Genomic DNA, 18,034 nt, shown 5'->3' with positions numbered 1-18,034 from the left:
TGCAACTCTTGCTTGAGTTGCATTTTCCTAGCTTGAGTATTTGTGCTATACATTTTTGACAGAGTATCCCATGCCTCCTTTGGCATACTTGCATCTGAATATGCACAATCATAGAGTCTGAAATGCTAATAGACAGCCAGTACATAACTTTTCTGGCTCTCTCATGCCATGATTTAAGTGTCTGCATTTGCTGTTGGTTGGGAACATTAGGAAGAATTGGTTCTTCTTCATTTCCTGCAACGAATTCCCAATATCCTTTTCCCATAAGGAAATTCGTCATTCTGAACTTCCATGCTTGGAAGTTGTTCTTGTCAAGCTTTTCAGTGACAATCTGTGAAAGAGAATCAGACGCCATTATAGAACACTGCAAAAAATTCTGTCACTGCAAAGAACACAGCTTCAGCCTCACAAGGGCAAATCTGCAGAACTGACGAAAGTGGTATTTGACCACATAGTCACTTCCTAGTGACGATTTTGCATCAACATGCAACAAGGATGATTTTGTAACTCCCAATGTCTTTGTGCACAGGTAAACTATGCAATTTCTACAGTAACTTTTCACCGACCTGTAGAACAGTGGTTGCACAGCATAAAACATGCGCCTCATGTCGAGCATCGAAGTAGGGTATTCATCCCCGAAACGGAGCTTGAGATAGGTAGGAAGTTGGGTGTTTTTTATCTTCAAAATAGGTGAGTATTTTGGGATATTCTGGTTGTTTGATGATTGGAAAACAAGGAGAAATTAGTTCAGCTTCTTGCTTTCGATTTGTGTTGCATTTAGAGTAGGTTAACAGTAGGAAATCACACCCGAGAGGCATAGGGTTTGCTACTATGAAACATGGAGAAAATTGGGGAAAACAGGGAAAAAATGGAGGAAATGTGCATTTGAATGTATAGGACTCGCAAGGAGAGTGATCGGTAACATCCGGGGAATTTCCAGCAGGGTTATAAGTTCTTGAAGGGCAAGGGAGTCCTCATTTGCAACCAGCAAAGAGAGAGAGAGAGAGAGAGAGAGAGAGAGAGAGAGAGAGAGAGAGAGAGAGAGAGAGAGAGAGCTTGGGCGACCTGTTCGATTAATCAAGGCAAGGCGTGACGTTGCATTCGGCGATCCCTAGGTATATAGATCTCTCCCCCACCACTCCAACATCATTACTGGTGAATTTTGTGGTCTATAGTCATCGATATCTTGAGGTTTTGGACGAATCCATGCTCGAAAGTGCATCGGGCCGACGGAATCGGACACCCGACTCAGTGTCCGATTCTCAGAATCGGACGTCTGATTTTGAGAATCGGATGCTCGGACAACCGTCCGATCGGACCAACCCGTCCAATTCGGACACTCGGACTCAGATACTTGGACTCGCACACTCGGACACTCGAACTCGGACACTCGGACCAACCCTATCCGATCGGACTACTTGTCTGATTGTCTGATCAAGGAAATCGGACTCATGAATTAGGACACGTCAGCAATCGGACCACTTGTCCGATTTTTGAAAATCGGACTCCTAACCCCCGTCCGATTCTGAGACTCCTACGGCCCAAACTCGGGACCCACCTGGTCTGATTCCTAGAATTGGACCACTACAAAAACCCTCCTGATCCGATTCCTAGAATCGGACCAGCCTAGAATCGGACGTCCGATTCCTAGAGTCGGAAAAACAAAAAAAAAAGAGAGGAAAAAACATAAAAAATTGACCCTCATGAGTGACTGGAACCGCAACCCGCTCCAGGACAACATGGCGAACGCCTTGTAGGCAGTTCCCGACATAGGAGTCAAGACCAAGGGACAGGGAGACAGTGCTGGAGCACTCCCTAGCGACTTGACGCGTTGAGAACGGAAATTCAATCGGAGGACTTATGATCGATCCCCCTAGTGAACGGTAAGAAGCAGCGCAGACCCTAGAACCTACTAGAACGGCCAGGACTTGAGCAACAAAGCCTATCAGGCTCGAAATGAGCGAGAGTGAGTAAGACGCCGAGGAATTTCTTGCGGCACTCACATTGAATTTCCACACTTGAAGTACACTTAAGAAAGCTGAGAGCCTGATTGGGCACAAGTGCACGAGAAACGACACACTCACCGAGTGACCATAAATTGAGGTTTGTATTCAATAATCAAAGGAACTCACTCAGATAAATCACTCAAGGAACCCACCAATAGGAGAGGACCCAAGACATAGACAAACAATTGAAGCGCAGGGTAGGACCAAGCAAGGAGTGCCAACAACGAGGATCTATCAAGACTATTCAACTTGATCGACAGCGCAGCGGGGCGCAAGAATTCGACCATGACGGAAGAAAGCTCAGACCATCGGTCTAATGATGAGCTCGATTTGAGTGTATTCCCAGATGCTATACAGCAGATGGTGAGCAGTTATGACGCACACGCCCAGTACGAGCACCGCGACAGGACAGCAGACACAATCATTGCAGACCTAGAGGAGGAGAGAAGGCTAGCCCGCAAGGCATTGCAGGGCATAGCTGATTATAATAGGGATCAACAGGCTAGGAGCCAAAGGCAAAGCATGGAGCTGCATGAGTTGCAGCGAGTGCTGAATTTGGCTGGCCGAAACTGAACAGACCATGAGAGAGCGCTAGAAGGAGACCTGACATTGAGCGAGCTCCTCATGAAACGGCTACTCGATAACACCGTAGTAGAGCAAAGTGCCACCGCACTAGCAACGTCTCTACTTGCAGGATTAGGGGCAAACTAGGGCTCAAAGAGCCAGGCCAAAATACCGATTGTTGCCAAGCAACTCGATAAGTACCAACCGCATGAGGATCCATACAGCTTTGTTGAGAAGTTTGAGCAAGTTTGCGAAGCCAACAGCCTCAACGACCAAACTCAACGTTCGCAAGCATTCGGGCTTTGCTTAGGTGACAAGGGTAGGATGTGGTATACAAGACTGGATGCCGTGGAACGAGCCAACTTCAATAATCTCAAGGATCTCTTCGTCAAGAGGTTCGCCGAGCCCAGATACTCCGATAACCTGCTAGTACGCTTGATGAATGTCAAGCAGAAAGAGAAGGAGGACATCCGCGACTATGTGACCCATGTGAGAAGTCTCTTTAAGAGAATCCCTATAGGTGAGCGACCAACTGACAGAGCAGTTTCAATTGTATTCATCAGCGGAATTCGAGACGAGGAGTTATATAAGGCATTGGCAGGCAACTCAAGCTTGTAGCGGGACGTGGTGGCTAGAGTTTTTGAGGAAGCCATCAGAGTCGATGACCAGCTGAAAGAGCGGAGCTCTAGGAGCTCAAATCTAGAAGAGACCAACTCGTGAAGCTCAGAGAGAATGTCAGCCTCTAGTGAGCGGTCAATCCCATCATCCCAAGATAAGGGGAAGGCCACCGAGACAGACCAAGGCTTGGCTGAGGTCAAGATGGAATTAGCCAAGATACAAGACATGTTGAGACGACCAACGTGCGACTCGTGGTTGAGACATGTTGAGGACGAGGTAGAGGCCTAGGAGGGCAGCCACATGATCCAGTCACTTGTTGGACTCGTGGACACCTCGGTCATATCTCATCACGATGCCCTGAAAGAGAGCAGCAAAATAGGGATAAGGCTGACCAAAGGTGCGCAGAGTGCAGAATCACCCATCTTTTCGTAGACTACCCAAAGCAAAAGCCGTCCTCTAGCTCAGCCAACTTGCCATCTGTCCCATTGGGATTGTTTGGTGTCGAAAACCCCGATGGGGAGGCCACACCTATTCCCTTGCGAGTTATGACCCGAGTCCAAACGAAGCAGGCTGGCATCTCTCTACTGGGACCTAGCAATCTTGATGCAACCTCAATAGGAAAGAAAAGCCGCAGGCGGAAAAAGAAGAGATCGGAAGCTAAGGTCGCACTAAAGCGCACTAAAGATCGAGAGTGCTATGACTCTACCTACGAGGAAGAAAGTCTCAGACGCGGAGGTAGAGACTTCAGCCCCTAAGACAGTCGAAAAGGGAAGCGCTAAGATAGGGGAATACACGCATCCAAAGTGACAATTAGAGGCCATAGAAAAGGTGAAGGAATGGGTGAGGGAGGCTCAACAGCATCTCAAAGACGCTGGCCCATCATAGAGGACGAGATCGATGATCTCTCCAGCGTAAGTACGCCAATGTCACTGCCTCAACCTAAGTCGGCTGAAGCAACTGTGCCACAAGTACTACCTCAACTTAAGTCAGCTGAAGTAAGTGTGCCACAAGCACTACTGCTGAGACCAAGCCTAGACGCGACAGAGCCGTAGATCAGCCGCGGCCATTGGCCCGGACAATCCGAGCCGAGGGAAGGACAAGTATCTAATGATCTCCTGACCACGCTAGTGACTACCCCTATAACACTTAGACTGGGAGATCTACTTAAGCAACACCCTACCCTATGGCAAGACCTTAAGCAGTGGGTCGAAGGGTCACAAGAGCATGTCACGGTAGACCCTCGAGATCACAATGCATGAACACAATTGCCCAGTTTGATGCTGCACTTTGTGCCTAAATCCTTGCACGTCAACACCTTTTGGGAAGGCTCTGAGATGCACGCGGTCCTACCAGTCCTAGCCCTGGGTGAGACAATAAGGAAGGGAATTCTGGGCATGGGAGCCGGGGTTAGTGTGCTGAGCTACACAGTGCTTCAAACTTGGGGAAACCCGCATGTCGAAGCTGCTAGGTTTAATGTCACGCTAGCAAACGGTATGAGAGTGAAGCCATTTGGGGTACTGAAGAATTGGCCAGTAAAGATCGCAGGTATCCAGTTCTCTGTCGACTTTATAGTCATGAAGGGAGTGGACTACAATGTCCTATTAGGCCGACCCTAGATGCGCAATGCTAGAGTCATCGAAGATTGGGGTAACGGCTTGATCTTCCTTGGCAATAGAATGGATGCCGTAAGAATAGATATGGATACTTGGAAGACCACACCAGTCGACCTGGATGCCATCTCTGCTATGCTTAAGGGGAACACTCAGGTCAAGAAGCCCTATGGGTCCTTGACCAAGTATATCTCATGCCCAGAGGATGAGCGGGATTGGATGCATGTTCTTGCCACAATCAACCTGCCATTCTCATACCATGAGGCATATGAGCAAACCCTCAAAACGATTGGCAAGACCAAAGAAGCACCATCTACACTAGTCTGCATGATGGCAGCAAGCCTCCATGGAAAGCCTAAGCCCGTCACCTTCCATGAACCTTCCAAAAAAAGGGAACTCCAGGGGGTACTAGAATACCTAACGAACCAGCTAGCTGGCAACCCAGCTGCCAACTTCAAACCACACCAGGATCTCTTACAGGATTCCAAGTGGCAATGGATCAAGGTGCACCAACTTGAACCTCATGTATAACTGGGCCCTAGTTCCTGACCAACGACACGAGGCATACCAAGCCCTAGGAGATGACGAGCAGTCGAATGACAAAGATTCTTGCAATGAATACGAAGACTGCCAATCCTTCAGTGATGAGAGTGAGGGTGAAGTGGATACCATAGAATACGACACTGAAGGACGAGAAATTCAGCAGATACGAGCAGACTCCAAGCCGCAGAAAAGGCAGGCCCTTAAAATGGAGCAAGGAGTCATGCGCATGAAATGTGATTGTGCTTGGTTGGAATGCATAGGAGCCATAGACCTTGAGCAAGCAGGCCTAACCCAACCAGGAACAACATCAATACTTAGAACCGAATCACCATTTGAACTGCAGCCACCAGGGGAGACCACCTCTTCTAGCGAAGATGAAGGGTTTGACTCTGAATCGAAAGTTACTTTGGATAGTGACCCAGAGATCCCTAGGCCGCCCATGACCAGATGCACCAAGGGGGACTTACTCGTCCACCTGAGGCGCAGACAGTTAAGGCAGGATAAGGCAAAGCACCCTAGGGATACATGATTAGAAGAACAGCGGAAGCCACAGGACCTCCCTAAACGCTTCACGAAATTCGAAAAAGGGGATAGGGTAGTAGTTCTGTTAGGTGCCAAACGTCAAGGGTAGGCGGGCAAACCAATCGAAGGACCAGCCAAGGTCAAGGAGGTAGACCTAGCCCAGGAAGGGAAACACCCCAACCAGTGTTCATTGCCGATGACTTGACTAGTAAAGAAGAGTTGAGTCTTGTCGCTCTCTTGCGGGAGTACATAGACGTATTTGCCTAGTCCTTAGAAGAGTTGCGAGGGGTAGATCCAAGTGTTGTGACTCACAACATATCCATGACGTCGGATGCAACGCCGGTCAAGCAGCGATCGTACCCCATGAATCCAAAACATGCTCATGCTTTCAAAGAGGAAATTGACAAGCTGATGAGAGCTGGATTCATTTACAAAATTGAGCACACAGACTGGGTATCACCCATAGTCATTGTGATGAAGAAGAATGGAAAAATTCGAGTGTGCATCAATTACAAGAAGGTGAACGCTGCTACGAAGAGAGACAACTATCCCTTGCCGTACACTGAGCACATGCTTGAGAGGGTGGTAGGCAAGGAAGCCTACAGTTTTCTGGATGGCTTCTCAGGGTACAACCAGGTGCAAGTGCATCCTGCAGACAGGCACAAGACCGCCTTTGCCACTGAGTGGGGCGTCTTTGTATACATAGTCATGCCCTTTGGGTTGACCAATGCCCCTGCCACTTTCCAATGCCTCATGTGAACCATCTTTAAAGACATGGTTTGCAAGGAGTTAGAGGTCTTTGTCGACGATCTGTGTGTCCATTCGACCTGGATCGAACACTTAGACAAACTCCGTGCAGTCTTTGAACGGTGCCGCTTATATCGTCTCTCCTTGAACTCCTTGAAGTGTCAGTTTTGGGTGAAGCACGGATGCATCTTAGGACATGTGGTGTCGAAGAACGGCATTGCCACTGACTTCTCAAAGGTCAGGGTTATTGTTGACCTTCCACCCCCAATTAATTACAAGGGAGTTCAATGCTTCTTAGGTCACACAGGATACTATCGACGGTTTGTGTTGAACTACGCGCTGATCGCCAGGCCATTGTACAAGCTGTTGATTGTCTTCGAGTGGACCGAGGCATGCCAACGGGCATATGAAGAATTGAAAAAGACTCTAACAACAACACCAATTCTATGAGCCCCAGATTGGACCATTACCTTCCACGTGCACATTGATGCTTCTAAGTTTGCCGTGGGGCAATGTTGTGCCAACCTAGTGAGCATAACTTAGATTACCTAGTGAGCTTTGCTAGCAGACAACTCACTGAGACGGAGATGAATTATTTGACAATAGAAAGGGAGGGATTAGCCATAGTGTTTGCCGTGAAGAAATTCCGACATTATTTATTGGCCACACCCTTCGTGGACCATCAAGCCCTGCTCTATTTAGTGAACAAACCTTATGCTAGAGGACGCATAGCTCGATGGCTCCTCCTGCTCCTAGAGTTCGATTTCTCCGTGGTGGTATGAAAGGGAAAACAACATTACACGATTGATCACATGTCTCGTATACCCACAGGTGAAGCCGCTGGACAAGGCATCATTGACGAGTTACCTGACACCCACTTATTCCACCTGTCTAGCGAGAGAGATCTATTTAAGGCTGATCTGACGCCATACTGGGCAGACGACATAGTCCAAATACTCGAGCACGGACTACCTGAGCGACCAATAGAAAAGGCACGACTTAGGCGCTTGATCCTGAAGATCCAGCCCTACCAACTGATTGCAGGCCAACTCTATAGGCTGGGGTAAGACGGATTGCTGCGTAGGTGCGTGTGTGAGCATGAGATGCATGATGTGCTCTCAGAGGTGCACAACGGCGTTGCAGGAGGACACTTTAGTGGAGACACGACATCACGGAAGGTGCTGCAGTCCCAACTATGGTGGCCCACACTTTTCCGCGACGCCAAGCGATTCGTCAAGCATTGTGATGAGTGCCAACGGACAAAAGTCCCGATTTGTAAGGATAAAATGGAGTTAACTCCAATTATTGCTCAACCAGCCCTTCGAAAAATGGGGAATTGACTTCATAGGACCCATCAGCCCCGTGGCACAGTACTCACAAGCCAAGTACATCGTGGTGGCCACAGATTACCTCATGAAATGGGCAGAGGCAAGAGCCACATGAAAAAATGACGCTAGGACGACTGCCAAGTTCTTATGGGAGCAAGTGATCTCGCGCTTCGGTTGCCCCATCGAACTGGTTAGCGACCAAGGCACACACTTCATCAACGAAGTGATAGCACATCTCCTATCCACCTTTCTTATCACCCATCGCAAATCCTCACCATACTACCCTCAGGCTAATGGCCATGCAAAATCAACTAACAAAATTCTTATCAACATCCTAACTAAAGTAGTCTCAGCCTCACGAAGCGACTGGGACAACAAGTTAATGGCAACCTTGTGGGCCTATCGCACAGCTTATAAAACGGCCGTTGGCGGCCAAACCCCCTTTAGGCTGACCTATGGGACTGAAGTAATTCTACCATTAGAATTCTTCATCCCCAGCCTGAGAATAGCACTCCAAGAATGATGGGAAGGGAAGGAAGCATGGACGCAACGCTTGGTCGAGCTGGAACACCTATCAGAGACTCGTCTTCTAGCCACCCACGCGCTTATCTACGAGAAAGCCCGATGCAAGAGCTGGTTTGACAAGCATGTCAAGCAGCACGAATTTGAGCAGGGTGACTTAGTGCTCCTCTACTCAGTTAAAGGACATAAGCAAAAGATGAAATTCAGAGGTCTCGGACCCTTCAAGGTTCGAGCAATCAGCCTAACTGGTAATGTGGAGCTCGAGACCCTAGACGGTGAAGGAATAGGCTTCTTCAATGGCAGTCGTGTCAAGAAGTACTTCCCTCCCACTCATCCTTTGCATGAGCCACCAATGCTAGAACTGTCGGTCAAAATACGAGCAGCCACAATCACTGAAATCAACGATGATGATGAGAAAGCTGTAGAACCCACTTATCTCTATGTCACGGTCACTCCAAGCAAACATGTGCTTTCAATGCCTTGATTGATGAGGGAGCAGACTTCAATGTCTTAACGCACAAGCATTGGATCCAACTTGGCAAACCATTACTTCAACCCACAACTGCCAAATTAAGCCCATATGGGGCTCAATCTTACGCACTTCTCGGCAAGTGCAGAGTCGCTGTTTCTATCAAGTCTGAGACTGTTCCAATGCTGTTTTACGTGTTGCCCAGTGCTATAGACGCAGACATGGAGTTGCTGCTCGGGTGAACCTTCAAAAAGAAGACTCACTGCAATGTTGATTATGAGTCGCAGCGCATCCACCTAGCAATCGGCAACGTGTGCATTGTCACAGCTTTCAGCAAGGGCTACGCAACACCATCACCGTCCCCAAGGCCACCGATAGAAACATCCGTAGGCAAGATTAAGGAGGGGGTAGTGCGCGTCCTCCCCAACTTCCATAAACCGTAGCTCGCAACAACCAAAACAAGGATCCAATAGCCTCGCTTTCAATGGGTGCCTAAACAGCCGCAACAACCTCCTAGGAGTCAACGCACCTATCCGCATAAGACCTAGAACTCTAAACCTAGGAGGCCAAGATGCAGTCACCGGAAGCACTGCGTGATTAAGCAAATATGGGTCCCTAAAACCCTCTAGCGTGCGCAAGGCTACTATGAGGGAAATGCCTCACTGTGGATCCCTAAGGCCCCTACGGCCAAGGGCACTAGTCCTACGCCACCCTCAAGCTTGATCAGCCCACGTCCCCCAACACCTCAAGACCATAGGCTGCAGTGCTCTCCAGAGCCCAGCCATCCGACTCGTCTACGCTTCGGCCCAAGGGAGTCGCACAAACCTATCAGCCCAAGCAACAGCCACCGCCACAGGTGGCATCATCCGACCAAGTCAATCCAACTCTCCGCCGCAAAGTTGACTGCGGCAGCGTAGCCGTTGTGACTGACCCTAACCCGCCCACCTTACAAACATCCCAGTTGCAGGCTCAAGGAAACTCCCAACCATAACTACGTACTGTCAAAGCCTCTAGTTCTAGCAAACCTCAACCGCCCCTACCTTGACCGCCTCCTAAGAGAGGGTGTGGTGGACTGCATCAAACGGCTCGATGCCACCTTCATGTCACTAGCCCTCAGCTATAATCGCTTGGACTTGGGTCTATTAGAGGAACCCTTTGCAACGAAAGTGCGCAATATGCCTTGCTCTTGGGAGACTTTTGAATTCTCCTTTGCACAGGCCTCTCGCTCTGCTCTGCTGAGTTGCTTGGTAGCGAGGTCTCCAAGAGCAAGCCATTAAGCAACGTCTCATTATGTCATACGATCCACAGACCACTTCTGCTATCACTGACCAAGAGATCGCAAGGTTATCCCACCTTGCTGACACTGGATCACCCTTCTTGAGGCAGTGGTACGCTCTTAGGTTGCAATGGGAGGTTGACGGATGTCGCATAATGACCAACCCAACGCCGAGCCATCAAAACAGCCGAGTATGATCCCACTTACATCACGCCTACCTCATATAGAGTGTTAACCACTCTCCGTGGGCAACCTATGGATGAGCACATCAAAGGGCACCCCTACCTTGACCGCCTCCTAAGAGAGGAAGAACTCCACATTGCAAGTAGGGTCGATTCTGGCAATCTCCTAACTGATGTTCTGACATACATCATGCATGTCGGTATCCGCCCATTCGAATTAGACAGGGAAGTTCAGCTAGAGTATAACCCCAATTTCTATGCCTGGCTCCTGCACAAATAGAGCGACGCCCTTTATGCTGAAAGCCCTTAACCTCTCAACCTCCAATCCTCGGATGGATTCTTCTTGTCCAAAGGGGGAAGGGGTAATAAGATGGAATGTAAAAAATAAACAAAATGGAATCTAAAAAGTAAACCAAGTATGAAACGTCAGTTAAATTTGAAAAGCAAGGGTAAGATGTAATGGTAAAAGTCTGGGAGACTATATTCAATAAAATCTGCTATTCTTTTATTCTTCCAGCAAATTAGTTGTCAAAAGCACTAAAAGTGGAAATGGCTGAACTTGCAGGTGGCGATCATGGCAAGCCAGGACAAAGCGGGCAAGCTCCCCTTCTCGGAGGAGGAACAAGTAAAGTACATCCTCACAGTGGAAACGAGAGCCTTCAACCAGTTAAAGTTCTGCTACGTCTTCAACCTTGAAGACATGGCCATCGAGCCGGCGGTATGCCAAATCATAGAGCAGTGCCACCTACAGAAGTACCTAGATGCAGTGGGCCGGAGGGTGGATTACACTCAGTGCGCTGATTTCTTGTGCACCTTCAATAGGAACAGAGGCACCATCACGGTGCGCGACAATGAAGCCACCAGACAGGTGTGGATCGAGCTGACCCTCGAGTTGGTGGAAAGGGCATTAGGGCTCCCGAATAAGGTAGAAAGAAAACCGAAAAGAGACATCTATGCCATGTTGGGAATGGACAAGGTGAAGGTCCATACCAATGATGGAATTAGCCTGGCGGACATCCCCAACCCAGAAATCCAGCTGCAGGCAAAGATGGTGCACGCCTTGTTCTCAAGCCAGAGGTACAATAGCATAATGAGCCGAATCAATGTACCTCTGCTTGACAGCATTGCGGCACAATCACTGGACGAGGTGAACCTTAATGGGTTTGTGAGGAAAACAATAGAGGCTTCGGCTAAGGCCCTGGCAACAGGAGGAATAGCCGTTGGAGGGGAGTCCCCATCGTCCCGATCAACCCGCAAGGCATCATCCTCCAAAGCCACAACCATAGGGTTTGGAGGTTTGGAGGTGTCCTTACAGCCATCATCCAGGAAGCACTAGGGCAAGGAAGAGAAGGAGGAGACAAGAAGGGAGGTGACGAATCACCATCACAATCCCCACCTCACACAGAAGAGCAGTGAAGGTCGTCAGATGAAATGGAGATGGACGCAGACGAAGAGGGAGAATCCCAGAGCACCCCACAGAGGCACACAGAACAACGAACTAAATCCCTGCATGGAAAAAGGAAAGAGGAGTGAAAGAAGAAAGAAAAGAAAGATCTGGAGAGGGCTCAAAGGGAGTCAGTCAAGGATGAGGAGGAGAGAAAAAAGAAGACCGAAGAGGAGCTGAGAAGGAAGGAAGAGGAAGAAATAGAGATGGCCACCCGTCGCTCCATAGAGGAGCAGCACAAAAGAGACGAGGAAGGCACAGAGAGCCCGCACCAAACGGAGGCACCTGGTTCTAGTACCAGTGTGCCAGAAATCGCACCCCTGCCCCCAGCAGAAGGAAAAGAAAAAGATCAGATGATGCCAACTCTCCCCCTCTTCATACCTTCCCTGTCAGCCACTCCTATCATGATGACTTCCCCTACCACCGCCACCCAAGGTTCCACCCCAAAATTCGATGAGAGCAACGTGGTCACTTGGCTATAATTCTTGGTGGAACGGGAGCTGGCAAGAGAAGCGGCCGTGGCCACCCCAGCATCAGGAGTCAAAAGGGTAGCCACGGCTGAACTGGAGCCAAGGTCGGAGCTGAAGAGGCAGAAAATAGAAGACGTTGTCACCACCACCACCATGCCCCACCCCCTACCTCCAGTAGGCCAATACGACGAATATGTTAAGGAGCTGCTCTCGCAGTTAGAAAGGGCCAGGGAAGAAAGGAGGACAGCCGTGGAGGAGCTGGCAGCAGAATGAGAATCACGAGCCGCTCTCTAGCTGGAGAGAACAAAGCAGATAACAGAATACCAAAGGGAGATCGCTGCGCTCAGGGAGGAAGCTAGCAATAAGGAGGCAAAGGAATTAAAGGCCCTGAAGGAACGTGACGCTGCTTGGAAAAGAAGGAGAAAAATCTTGATGGAGCGTCTCAACGGGGAGAGGGAGATCAATGCTCACCTTCGGCGCAAGAATGATAAGCTATCTGTAGTCAACCTAGAAGCACAAAGCCAGCTTGATAAGATCAGACAAGAGGCTGCAGAGCTGGACCAGTTAAGGGAAGAGCAGGTGCAAAGGATGCAGGTGAAGCTAGACCAGCTCAATGCATAGATCGCCAATGAATGCCAGGAGCAGTCCCGCCTACACCGTGAGCTCGAGGCCCAGCAGCAACAACTCATGGCTATGACCCTCCATCAGGGAGAGAGCCTGGAAGATATGGAAAAAAGAGCAAAAGAATGGGCTGATCACAATGAGGGGAGAATACGGGACTTGGCATGCCGGCTACCCAAAGCCGAAGGAGACAGGGTGCTGGCTGAGAATCAGGCAGAGGTAGCCCAATTCTCCATGATAGCCCAGTAGCATACCTTCCTCAATACACTGCTCCACTCCACCAGACCGGAAGGAAACGAAGCCAATGATCAACTGCTTCTACAGAAGAAACTAACCATTGCACGCAGAGCTTTAATAGCAGGCCTGTACGTGCCGTTGCAGCTAGGAGGCCCGCCGCAGAGCCTAGAGGAGCAAAGAAGATATCTTGCACAGGTAGGCGTGACGGCGCAGGAAATAGATGAACTCGGTTTCACAGAGGCGAAGGCACAAGAAGACGTGCAAGCAGAAGGGGGTGAACGAGAGTTCGATCTGGGACCTCAGGAGGAGGAATACGTCCCACCACCCCCTCAGCCACAACAAGCGGAAGCGCAGCCCCTTGATATGTCTACTAAGAGAAAAGCAGACCAGGCTAACCGCAGGAAAGAGATGGTAGAGAAGGCAAGGAAAAAGCTGAATGTTAGACCCATTCCAAGACAGCCTGCCCCTCTTCTACCACACCCTCAAGATCCCCCTACTGAATTCCATGCCGAATTGATTATCTGGGAACAACAGGAATATAACCGCGACCCCTTCGACTTGAGCTTTGAGTTTCCCGCTACCTTGAACAGAGTATTGCCCATTCAACTTGTAAATGACGTCATCGCTATGGGTGCAAGGCTCAAGGCAAAGTGGTTAGCGGAGTGAGAGGCCTACCCAACAGCTTGGGGAGCCGAGGACCACGAATTTTGGCAGGATAAAGTCCTCTAGGTGCCTAGATCGGTGGAAGGCTATAATTGCCAACCCACCTGGAGAAGACACATTTTTGACGTCAACCTTGATGCGTGGATGGCATTTTGCAACACCCTCCCTTTTGAGAGAAACAACACTACCTTCATGCCGTATCCTTGAAGGGTAGGGGTCGACTTTAATCCGTCCATCCACGGAAGGTTTGACTTTCCCATTATCTATAACACCAATAGCACCTCCCATAGGGACGCCCTTCTCTTCACCCTCCCCGATTTGTATAGATCTATAGATAGATTTCTTAGCAAGTTCACCTCTTGTCCTGACCCCGCCTTCATAACCACTTGTAATTATCTTAGACTAATTAGGATCCTAGTCCACCAAGAACCCGCACCTCAAGAACGCCACCTCCCACCCCTCTATTTTGACCCCAATGCCATAGATAGCAGCACCATGACTCGCCTCACGATGCACGCTTCTCTTTTGCCATCTTTCTGTGTTGCACTGCTTGAAGATATGAGCGACAAAAAATTCACCCAGTGCAACCATCCCTTCCTTTCTACCACCACTCTCAAAACCCGCCTCAACCTCAAGGGCTACTTGTTGAGTCGAAGATTCCTTAACAAGGCCCCCCGCTCTCCGCCATCCCCTACCCGCCATTCAGATGACGAGGAGTAAACTCCCGTCATGCCCTTGTATCGCTTGTCTCCATGTATATGCCTCTTTATGTTTTAAAAAAGAAGAAGAAGAAGAAGAAGAAGAAAGAAGCACCACAATCACTGTACCTAGGGTTCTCCATAGCCCCCTCCCCACTTCACACTTAGGGCACATTAAGGGCAGGACTTTCAGACCTGTCACCCTAAGACTTGCACCGCACCTCCAACAAAGCACGAACTGGGTCCTCAAGTCTGGGATGTTACCAAGGGCTTGCCCAAGGTTAGACCCATCTCCTAGTTCCACTGCCATGGGCACCACACACTACACGGCGAGACAGACACACCCCTTAGGGAGTGCACAACTTTTCTTGCACGTTATGTTAGAGTTTCAAGAAATGGCTACCCGCGGAAGAGGATCACCCACGGCATCCTTTAATGATCAAAACTTCTTTTCATGTGTCGTCATCCAGCCATCTGCCTGGTGATGGCTACCATGATTGAACCAAGTCAAGGTAGAACTGCCATTGGCATAGATCTTGGAACCTCATCGTCCAATGATCCATGCCCAACGCCTCAAGATCTACAGATCGCTTATTGATTCCACAAGCCTGAAGACCTTCAACTCAAAACTAAAGACCTTCAACTCAAAGACAAGGATCTTCAATCAAAGCCATGGATTTTCAAGGAAAACAGCGTTCGGGGGGTTTCTCCAGAATGTATCCCTCCAATACCATCCTCCTAAGGGATTGCTTATTGCTTCAAGCGTTTCGGATACTCAAAAGATGACCGGCTACATAAGGGGCGCCATAACAGTGCGAAAGATGTCGAGTATCTTCATGGAGCCTAAAGCACCCCGGAATCTTTCCTGGTCATCGCCCTTAAACTCCATCACCTATCATCCACCCAACCACCTTGGAAGTAGTATCACCCACCTCCCTGTTCCGCCTAGCAGCCGACCTAACTAGCCACTATGTCCCACCGCAGTGCCATGGGACTGGCACTTGGCTAGGAGGGGGGTAATGTTACGTGTGTCCCGCAGCACAGAGGAGCGAAAAATGGAAAAAAAGGGAAATAGAAAAAAAGACGCAAGATAAAAGCAAAAAAAGGCTCCTTAACCGGTAACCAATCCCTGAAAAATTTAAATGTTCGGGCACGACCCTCAGAAAGCCTCGGTGTTGGCCCGAGACAACAAAAGAGAAAAAGGGCGCACCATTAAAATGCGAGAGTGCCCCTGGATCTTTGTAAAAGAGTGCCAAGCTTGCTCCTGTGCAAAGTGTACGCATTGGTGTTGAGATATCGAGCTCCACTCGTGATATGCCAGGGTGACCGTTGTGCATTTATGTCACCGACGTGTCAGTTGCAGATGCGGTTGGTACACCGCCCATGAATAATAGCTACATGACAGCTATCCTTATCTACTCTAGTTCATGGCTCAGTTAGTATGCCACCTTAGTTAGTTGAGTTTGGTTTGAGACCCATATATAGGGTTCTTCTATTTCTTTGTAAGAGAGTTCTTTTTGGCTTACACAAACTAAGAAGAGAAAAACTATTTTCAGCCTCCACCCTTGTGTATATTCCCCCATTGTGCAAGCAAGAAAGCTACAAGTGAGACTCCTTCCTTCTCTCCCACAATCTTGACATGGTATCAGAGCCTTGTTCGTGGTAAGGAGCTCAAGAAAGCAAGCCAAGCTCGCGGTGTTCTAGTAAGAGGAGCAGTGTTGCTTTCATTTTCTGTTTTGGGAGCAGATCTCTGCAGGTAGCACAGCCGAAAATTGCAAGAGTGCATTGTCTCAGGTTGAGACGCCCTTTGCGGTGAAGCAAGAGGGCAGTATATGCTGCGGGTGAGGGCTTTAGTCCATGGCGACCCTGTTTTTTTTATTTGAGGCCATTTCGGGGCCTGTTTTGGAGGCGGAAGTTTTCTGCACGCACTCAGGAAAAGGCCCAGTTTTATGCTGTGCAGCCACTGTTCTACAGGTCGGTGAAAAGTTACTGTAGAAATTGCATCGTATGCCTGTGCGCAGAGACATTGGGAGTTACAAAATAATCCTTGTTGCCTGTTGATACAAAATCGTCACTAGGAAGTGAATGTGTGGTTAAATACCACTTTCGTCAGTTTTGCAGATTTGCCCTTCTGAGGCTGAAGCTGTGTTCTCTGCAGTGATAGAATTTTTTGCAGTATTCTGTAATGGCGTCTGATTCTCTTTCACAGATTGTAACTGAAAATCTTAACAAGAACAACTTCCAAGCATGGAAGTTTAGAATGACGAATTTCCTTATGGGAAAAGGATATTGGGAATTCGTTGCAGGAAATGAAGAAGAACCAGTTCTTCCTAATGTTCCCAATCAACAGCAAATGCAGGCATTCAAAGCATGGCATGAGAGAGCCAGGAAAGTTATGTACTGGCTGTCTATCAGTATTTCAGACTCTATGATTGTGCATATTCAGGATGCAAGTATGCCAAAGGAGGCATGGGATACTTTGTCAAAAATGTATAGCACAAATATGCAAGCCAGGAAAATACAGCTCAAGCAAGAGTTGCATAATGTGCAAAGAGAAAATATAAGCATCAATGACTACCACATGAAGGTGAAGAAGATTGTAGATGCACTTGCTTCCATTGGGTCGCCAGTGGAAGATGATGATTTAGTTTTTGTGACCTTGAATGGTCTAGGAAAGGATTATGCACAGTTCCGAACATCCATTTCCATCCGTGAAAGATTTCCTGATTTTGAGGAGTTGATTGCTCTTCTAATTTCTAAGGAGCAAAGAAATGGTGGTGCATCTTCTTCAGGAGAAACTTCAAAAGAAACTGTCTTCTACTCAAATGTTGGAAGAGGTAGAGGCAGAGGTAGAGGAGGCCAATTTGGAGGCCGTGGTAGAAATCAGAATATGCAGCAAACTCAAGAAAATGAGTCCTATGGAGGAGGACGTGGTAACTCTAGAGGCAGGGGGAGCCAAAGAGGTCGTGGTGGATGGCAAAGAGGCCAAAATGCAAACAGTAATGTTGAATGCTACTACTGTGGTAAAATGGATCATATGGCTAAAGACTGCTATAAAAAGCAGAATGACATCATGAATGGAAAACTGCAACAAGGAAATGATGCATCTTCTAGTAGACAGGGTGATGACAGAAATGAGCATTTGTTTATGGTGCAACACATGAATAATTCTGTGACAAGTGCAGAAGAAAGCAACGATGTATGGTATGTTGACTCAGGTGCATCAAACCACATGACAGGTCATGCAGAATGGATGGAGGATGCAAGAAAAATGGAAAAACCAGGATTTGTGGAGACTGGTGATGACACTGCACATCCTATTGTGCAGATTGGAAAAATTCCTTTGTCTATGCAGGATGGGAAAAAGAAATACTTGTCCGATGTATTTCATGTCCCGAATATCACTAAGAATCTGGTTTCTGTTGGTCAAATGGTTGAGCAGGGCTTGCAGGTCAGATTTAATCCTCATGGATGCTTTGTTGAGGATATGAAAAATAAAGGTCGCTATCAAATA

This window comes from Lygodium microphyllum, chromosome 29 (assembly GCF_053477565.2).
Source record: "Lygodium microphyllum isolate KBCC chromosome 29, Lygodium_microphyllum_v1.1.10, whole genome shotgun sequence".
Classification (NCBI taxonomy): Eukaryota; Viridiplantae; Streptophyta; class Polypodiopsida; order Schizaeales; family Lygodiaceae; genus Lygodium; species Lygodium microphyllum.
This window is presented reverse-complemented; position numbering follows the sequence as displayed.